We start from the raw sequence: 8,936 nt of genomic DNA on the forward strand, positions 1-8,936 counted from the left end.
GTGGAAAAAGAGAAATGATGGGAGGGGAGAGAGGAGGGAGCTGAAACCCAGCGGGTGACTGTGGAGGATGGAGTCGATATGGAGATGGGAGGGCTGGGGCACCAGGGTCCCCAGTTGGCTGGGGCTGGGACCAGCCCTCCCCACTCTGTCATGCCTGGGGCTTCAGGCTGCCAGTGCTTCTCCATCAAGACCCCCGGAGAGCCTGAAATCAAATATTCCTCCTCCCCTGTTCAGGCAGCCTTATTGCCATTGACAGCAAATGTATTGCTCTAATCTTTTCTCATTTCACCAGGATGGGCTCCATTCTGACCTCCCTGCCAGCCTTGACGGTTTCCTGGAGGCAGGAGGGAGGCATCAAGGTAGGAGGGAGGGGCAGGGGCTGGGCTGTAATGGGGCAGCTGTAGTGATTCCAGATTTAATATGCCTTGTCTCTAGAAGGCTGAAAGAGGCTTGAAAATTTGGAGATCTCTGCAGGGAACCCATGACTGAGGGTTCCCCTGTGAAAGCAGATGGGAAAGGCTTGGTGGGCAATGAAGAAGCAGGTCCTGGAGTCCCAGGGAAACAGACTTCTGCAGAGCAGACATGCCTGGGGTGTGTGTGTGTGTGTGTGTGAGCGCGCGCACGCTGGAGCCAGAATTCTGAGCTTAGTTTTGGTCCTGTTGAGATGGAGCAAGTCAGGGTGTGCCCACCCTCTCCAGAGAGGCCAGCCTGCCCTGTCCATCCTGCTGTCCACTCTGCTGCCCAGAGAAGCCTTGTCAGTGTGAACCCCCCGTGCTCCTCTGGCTGCTTCTCCTGGTCTGCCCTGCTTAGATGAACACGCAGGCTTGGCAACCTCAGAAAGGCATTGTGGAAGGGCCAGAGGTGTGGAAGGGTGGGAGGAACAGGGCTTGAGAGAGACTCGGCCTGGGAGTCAGGGCTGATGCCAAGAGCCCAAGCAAAGGGGGAGAGGGGTGGAGTAGGGCAGAGTGACTGTAGAAGGAGTGGGCTGCTCAGAGCCAGCTGGGGTCAGAGAAGGACAGTGCTGGGGAGTCATGAGAAGGGAACAGCAGATGCATGGAGCTAGGTCAGGGAGAAGAAGTAGGGGGAGTGAGGCAGTGCTCTAGCCCAGGGTCCTTCTTCATTTGTTCTGCTAAAATCAAATCTGAGCTTGTGTGTATGTGTGTCTGTCTGTCCGTCTGTCGGTGTGTCCCAGGTCAGGGTAGAGTTCCTATTTCCCATCATGGTTAGCACCTGTCTGTCTGGTTGCACCTTCAGGTGGAGCTGGAAAGTTTTCAAGATCCTGACAGTTTCTGAGTGTGACAGAGCCTCTGGGGCATGTTGTATGGGAATCTACTTCTTCCTTCAAGATTCTCTGGCCCTTGCCAGGGAGAAACTCCTGACTGGAGAGGCTGAGCTGGGTCAGAACTCTGCCCAGGGTTCAGCAGGATTGGGGTGGGGCGAGTGAGGGGGTGAGAGTGGAGGGAGGGTCCTGGCCTCTCCTGTCCTTCCCTCTGGCTGTGAGCTGCTGATTCCTATTGCTGAGCGAGGCAGACCCACATCTTAGCAAAGGTCTTCTACTAATTATTCCTTTTTTAGACAGAACCCCTGCCTGAACTGACCTTCCTGCTCCTCTCTGATTGTCCCCAACTCCAACTTCAGGAAGGATTCCCTGCCTCCACAGATCTCCATCTTTTCCCGCACTCCTGATGTTTGTGCCAAGACCACTGGTTTTGGATGGCCGTCTGTGTCTCTGGTACCTTTTCCTCCCTCAGTCCCTTCCCCTGCCTGAAGATAGCTGAGGTGAAATGCGAGGGCCTTTCTCTGTGGCAGGCCAGGAACAGGAGTGCAAAGTCCAACCAGATGGGAATTACTCAGGTGTATGCGCAATGCTGGGTCCTCTCTGGGTTCCTTACCTCCCCCAGCTTGGAAGATACAGCCCCCTTACAGAGCCTTATGTGTAACAGATCTCAGTTGTAGTTTCTAGACCCAGGACTGCAGCCCTCTCACCTCCCCCCAATCCCCCCCAACCCCTCACTTCCCCCCACCTTGCCTCCGAGCCTCAGTTTCCACGTCGCACAGGGCTGCAGCGCCCCCTGGTGGTCAAAAGCCCCTTCTCCTGTGTAGCTTTGTAAGGATGGCAGCTCAAAGGGTCTCCAAAGGATGCTCAGACCAGAGGTTTACAATCTTTTTCGTTCCAAAAAAATTTCCAAGACCCTCCTCCCAACGTGTTAGTAGTTATATTTTTATAGCTGTTGATTGAGAAAATACATAATGACTGAATTCTGGATCGCATGATTAAAACTCATTTGTATTTTATTCATCCCCCAGCAATCACACAGTTATACATAGCCAATCAGTTACACACAGATGGGTTACTTAGAGTCTTTATGGAGCCATGGGTGGAATCTTCTGTGATCACTCCAAGGCCTCTACAGGTTGGGAACTACAGATTCAACTCCCCATGTCCAGATGAGAGACGGCCTGGAGAGGGGAAGAGATCTGTTTAAACTCACACAGCTTGTGAGGGGGTTGCACAAGAATTTGAATTCAGGGTACATATTTGCCACAGGGTCTGCCGGTATCAGTCCTACAGGGGCCTAAGTAGGGAGGAAGTTGCAAGCAGAGGGTTGAGTGGAGGGTGGGAGGGCTCCCCTCCCTACACCAATTCTTCCTTCCATTCAGATCAGGTAAAACATGCCCAAGGGAAGGAGATGGCAAAGTAACAAACAGAGGGTGAGTGGAGAGGAGCAGCCTGCTCTGCTTAAGCCCTTTCCCTATTTACCCAAACTGCGCAGACTCTGGGAAAGTCATTTAACTTCTCTGAGACTCAGCTTTCTCATCTGTAAAATGGGAGGGGACTAGCAGTTGAACCTTCCCCTCCCTATGGGAATAATGGCTTTCTTACTCCACAGGACTGTTGGGAGAATCTTACAAAATGTGTGTGGAAGTTCTGGGTAAATGGCAAAGACTGGGGTAGGGAACTTTGCATCCATAATCTTAAAAAAAAATTTTTTATTGAAGTAGAATCAGTATACAGTGTTGCATCAATTTCTGGTGTACATAATCTCCTTTTTAATCCTCAAATCAACCCTGTGAAGTAGGTTACATTATTCTCATTTAACACTCGAGGGTGGGAAGGGACAGACTGGGATTTCAAAATGTAGAATAGATAAACAAGATTATACGGTATAGCACAGGGAAATATATACAAGATCTTGTGGTAGCTCACAGCAAAAAAAAATGTGACAATGAATATATGTATGTTCACGTATAGCTGAAAAATTGTGCTCTACACTGGAACTCAACACAACATTGTAAAATGACTATAACTCAATAAAAAAATGTTAAAAAAAAAAAAAAAAACCAAACACTGGAGACAGCAGAAGTTGAACAGAGAGGGAGAGAGCCCGGACTTAATTCCAGGTCTGACTCCAAGAATTGACTCTCGGCTTGCCTTTTAGGGCTAACAGCTAGTAGAAGTTTGGTACTTGTGACAATTTACATAGATCTCTGGTCTTTTTTTCAGAACCAGCTACTTTCCTCTCCCTCTTCTCAGCCCGTCTCCCTATAGTTCCAGCCACCTTGAACCCAGAGTAGCTGCGTGTCCTCTGAGTAAAGTGCAGGCAGGTGGTGGCCCTTGCTGGGTCAGAGTTAGCTGAGATGGGCACAATGAGGAGTGGGATACAGGAGCGTGGCAGGGAGAGTGGGGGGCAGTACAAGGCCGGTGGATCCCAAACCTGTTTGTACATCAGCATCACTTGGGAAGTTTTCAGAAAATCCCCAAGTCTCACTCTTCATGATTCTAAGACTTGGACCCAGATTTTGCTTGGTTTTGTTTAATTTTGTTTTTTATTGAAGTGTAGTTGATTTATAATGTTAGTTTCAGGTGTACAGCAAAGCAATTCAGTTATAAATATACATACATTCTTTTTCATTTTCTTTTCCATTATATGTTATTACAAGAAATTGAATATAGTTCCCTGTGCTCTATGGTAGGTCCTTGTGGACCCATATTTTGGATGCTCACGACCAGCTGGACTTGGGAAAGGGATGATGCAGCTACTTTACCTTCTTGGATGTAGCCGTTCAACAGCTATTCTAGTGCAGTGGTTCTCAAAGTGTGTTCCCCACATCAGTAGCATCAGTACCACCTGGAAATGTGTTAGAAATGCAAATTCTCAGGCCCCACCAAAGACCTACTGACCGGAGACTCTAATGGTGGGGCCCAGCAATCTGTGTTTTAGCAATAACTCTCGAGGGGATTCTCATGCAGACTAACATTTGAGATCCACAAGTGTAGGGCAAGGACCTACTGAAGGTCAGGCATGTTGTTAGAGATGGGACTAGGTAAGGATGAATGAACTGTGGTCTCTGCTTTTAAAGAGGCTGGAATCTGGTAGAGATGAGTTCAGGAGTTCTCAGTACTTACTGAGAATAACTACACCCCCTCTCCCAACCAAGATTCCTTGGAGCCTAGGCACCTGGGAGAGGTACAGGTGTATTTCTGAAGGGGACTTGGTTCTATTAGAGTCTGATTTAGTTCAACACTTTTATTCATTGTGAGAGGGTGATTCTCAGGCATGGGGCAGGGAAACCATGGATTTGGGAAGATTCGTTTCTTTTTCGATGACAGGGAGGTCATCAGAAGAAAGAGAGGAAAGAAACAGAGAAGACAGGGAGACACAAAATAATAGTAATATTTATGGAGCACTTTCCACGTGCCAGGCACTGTGCTAAGAGTTTTGCAAACACTGTCTCATTAAATCCTCCCAACTGCACTTTACACTGTAATTACCACCCCCTTTTGATAGAGAGGGAAATGGAGGCACAGAGAAGTCAAACTGCCCATCACACAGGTCATAAATAATGGAAGTAGACCTTGAACTAGGGCTAGTGTAATTCCAGAGTGCATGCATTTTGCCACTATGCTTTACTGCTTCTCTTATAGAACAGGAAGAAGTACCCACCTGTCCTTTGAACCCTTCAGTGGCTCAGTAGTGCCTGGATAATTGAACTTAACTGATTTGGCTTGGTATTCAGGGTCTCTCATACTGGGATCTCAAAGCTCCCTTTCAGTCTTTACTACCCCCATCAAGATCCTTGTACTTCTGACACACTGGACCAACCGACTTCTCCATTTTCTCTTAACTCTTTCTGACTACTTCACTTCCCACTCTCCTCCTCGTTGGGATCCTATCCATTCTTCAAAGCTTGGCTCAAAGGCCTCTTCCAACCTGATTGCCAGCCAGAAGCGGGCTTGCTCTCCCCGAATCCCCAGAACACAATCCCCACCTCCGCACTCGGCACAGTTTGTACCCCACCCCACGCCACTTAGACTGCCGGTACTTAGACGCAGAAGTTCTCCAGACACTTTGGTATAACTGACAGAAGAAACGGTAATTCTCGAGTGGAGGTAGGAATAAGACCTCCAGAGATGGAGATCAAATGAGAAGGAACTGGGAGACAGAAAACAGAGGGGAGACGGAGATGATGAAGACAAACACTGGGCGGCGACCAGACGGACCGCAGCCGGGGACCCGGACTTCCCCCGCCCTTGCAGGCCCCCCACTGCCCGGGGACGGACGGAGCCGGTTCCTCGGTCGCGACTTCTGGGCAGGCAGCCCGCCCGGCGAGGGGTGGGGCGCGGGGGCGCGGGGGCGGCGGGGCGGCGCGCTCGGCCGGTCACCCGCATCCTCCGATTAGCATAAATCCCATTAGCCGCTCCCGGCGCGAAGCCGCGGCGCCGGCGGCTGGGGGAGCGGGTCTGGCGAGGGCTCTGCCTCGTGCGGCTGCGAGGGCGGCGCGCAACGGTGCTAACGTGTCCTCCGACGGCGCGTTCCAGCAGACAGAGGCCCTTTTACAGCCATTACCGCGCGGCCACCTCAGAACCACTCGGAGCGTGGGGCTCTCCCAACGCGGGAGATTAAATAACCACGCCGAGATCTCTCCTCTAGTAAGTGGCAGAGCTGGGAATCGAATCCATGCTTTCTGGCACCAGCTCTCATGTTTTTAGCTTTACAGGTGCAGCCCCAGGATGCCTCCCTACCCAGTGAACTAGTTTGGGAAGAAAGGGGTTTAAGAACCACACCATCCCATACACACATACACACATACAAACACACAGCCTCACCTTTCCTGTGCTTTCTTCTCACCGGGCAGGCGCCACAGAGAAGAGGGTTGAGTGGAATGGGAGGGGTGTGGTGGTATAGGGGGTGAAGGGAGGTACAGGTCTCCAACCCTTAACCACCATTTGGGACACAGAGATTGGGTGTTTGGGTGGAATGTTTCCACCATCCTATTGAACCCAACTCCGCTCATTTCAATGGCCATTTATTGGAGCTGCAAAAGCAAGAGATTATAGCAGTAAATGAGAGGAGTACCATCTCGGTTCTCTGGAAGCTGGAAGTCTAGTAGGAAAAATCAAGAATATTTACTGAGCACTTACTGTGTGCCAGAAACTGTGCCAGATCTTTACGTGGCTATCTCATTTACTCCTCTCAATAGCTCTATGAAGTAGGTATCATGATTTCCAGTTATAGACAAGTGAGCAAATGCACAGATGACTTGTGAAAGGCCATATAGCTGGTAATTGGAAGAATGAGGAAGATGAAACAAAGGAGCTGACACATGTGACAGGGGAGGAAGAGGATGCTGGGGAAGCTTTTAGCAAAGGCATGGCTCACTGCCTCAGAGACCTCCCTGAGCAAGGCAGAAAACATTTCAGCTGCCCAGGATGAGTAGAATTCAGCCAGGTAAAGAGGCTGTGGGGATGGGGAAGAGGAACTGCAAATGCCAGAGGGTCGGCAAGTGCAGCTCTAAGGGCAAGCCAGGGCCAGGTTAGGGGAGACTTGGTAAAGATTTTGGTCTTTATTGGGGAGGAGGTTAAAGTCATTCATGGTTTTAAATAAGAGGCCTGATTAGAATTGCATTTTTAAAAGATCATTCAGGGTGTAAAGAATGCAGGTGAGGGACAAACAGATTCCCTGATGGCTTAGAATACTGAACTGGACTAGGGTGGTGACAGTAGGAAGGAGAAAAGTGGGCACATACAAGAGATACTTAAGAGTTGTGCTCAGTAACTGGATAAAGGGTGAAAAGCAGAGAGAGAAAGCTGGGTCATTTTACACCCTCTTCTCCCTCTCAACCCCTAGGTCCAACCATTTAATAAAACCATTTCATTTCATGAATATCTTTCCCACCTGTCCCCTCCTTTCCATCCCCACTGTCAGTGGACTAACTCAGATCAAGTCCCCTCCCTAATAATAAAGCAAGAGTCTTTCTACCTTCAGATTTTTCCCTCCCCAGAGAATCCTCAATGCCGTCTGAACATACTCTCTACGTAAACTGCAAACCTGGTCAAAGTCAATCCAAGCCCCACTGACTCGTCATTGTGTCAATTACAAGATAGTCTCATCACTTCCTAGTGTGGACAGTCTTTGCTCCCTTCTTCTTCCCCTCCTCAGGCCTAAACTGCCCAAGCAAGAGGCATCACACCCACTGAACCCCCAACATTACCTGCAATGTTGAGGTAAATATTCCTTCACAGCCCTAAACCTTCATAAATCCTTTGCTTGTGTGTTTATTATATATACATGTGACTCATTCCTGAGAGGTCACATGGTCTTCCCATTGACAGGAGTGTGCTGCCCCCTTCTAGCTGGTAAATTCCTATTCACACTTCAAGTTCCAGCTCAGATAGCAAGTCTCTGTAGGCTTTTCTAATGCTCCCACTCCTTTGATAGGATTAATTGCTTCTTCATCTGTGCTTCTGAAGCACTTCACACATATTCTGTCCTTGTATGTGTTTAATTGTATTACAGGTATGAAAGGAGGCACAGGCTAATGCAATCAAGGAGTGCTCCTGACCTTGAAGGGTTGTGGGAAGGATTAAACAGGATAATATATGTATAGTTAATATTTCTTCATCTTGTTCCTAATAATATTAACAAAAATTTGTATTTCAGTTTACAAAGTGTCAACTTTGATAGTGTTCCACACACTCTCCTGTTTGATCTGGGAATAAACCAGTGAGATAGGGATGGTATTATTATTTCTGTTTTATAGTTGGAGGAAGTGAAGTACAGAAGGGTTAAAAAGTGATGATGCAGCTGGTTCAGTGGTATGCCCGCACACAAAAGTCCTCCATAGTGTTTGTTTAAATGGAGTAATGTTTTCCAGGTATAAAACCTGTGATCTTTCCTTTAAACTACACTGCTTCTTGCATGCATTAACCAATATTTTTTCAAATGGTGGGCAGCCAATCATTATTGAGTAATAAATTCAGTGCGGTAGGGATAACTAATATGGTGAGGGTGGTGGCAAGAGAATAGAAAAAAAATAGTTCACAGTTCATTACATGTAGTAAGGATAAGTAGAGTTCTATACTAGTGGTTGTAATGTAAAATCTATTTCTCACTGTGGATTTGGATTACAAGAAAGTATGAAAGCCCTGTGTTAGCACAATGCCAAGTTCTAAATGAACATTTATTTGATGGAGTCATAGCACTTTGATTTTGTATTTTTTCCCCCGACACGTAGTTACTGGAAAGCAGAGATAATGTCATTTTTATTTTTCTGATTCTTAGTAGAGTCCTTGTTACAAATTTGGTGCACTTAATAAATAACTGTGTGTCAAATGAAAGTCTCGATGAATGCAGGAATGAATGAAGGCATTGTATAGCTTAATAAATATGGTTGCAAATAACTGCTGTTCTATCTCCTTACGGAATTCTTCCTGTTCAACCAAGAGACGCGACTTTGTTCAGTTAATAGTTTCCAAAAGCCCTATTTTCTTGCCTGGCTAAAATAGTAAGGCCAAGAATAATTCGTACTCAAGAACTAGCACTTGCCCTTAGTCAATATGGTATCCTAAGTGGCTTCAGGAAAGAACTCTGGAAGGGGAAAAAGAACCAAAATGCCAAAACCCTTGCCCTTAGTTAAGATGGCTACCTTTGGCC

At 47.6% G+C, this 8,936-nt stretch overlaps 1 long non-coding RNA gene across 1 annotated transcript; it reads right to left on the reverse strand.

Annotated features, from left to right (window-relative positions):
* Positions 1–2,274: 2,274 nt before the first annotated feature.
* LOC140700121 (uncharacterized) lies at positions 2,275–6,180 on the reverse strand. Its single transcript, XR_012078349.1, has 3 exons — positions 6,110–6,180; positions 4,048–4,130; positions 2,275–2,460 (listed from the first exon to the last, which is right to left on the reverse strand). It is a non-coding gene; the product is annotated as an uncharacterized lncRNA (long non-coding RNA).
* Between the last annotated feature and the right edge of the window lie 2,756 nt (positions 6,181–8,936).

This window comes from Vicugna pacos, chromosome 12, assembly GCF_048564905.1.
Source record: "Vicugna pacos chromosome 12, VicPac4, whole genome shotgun sequence".
NCBI lineage: Eukaryota > Metazoa > Chordata > Mammalia > Artiodactyla > Camelidae > Vicugna > Vicugna pacos.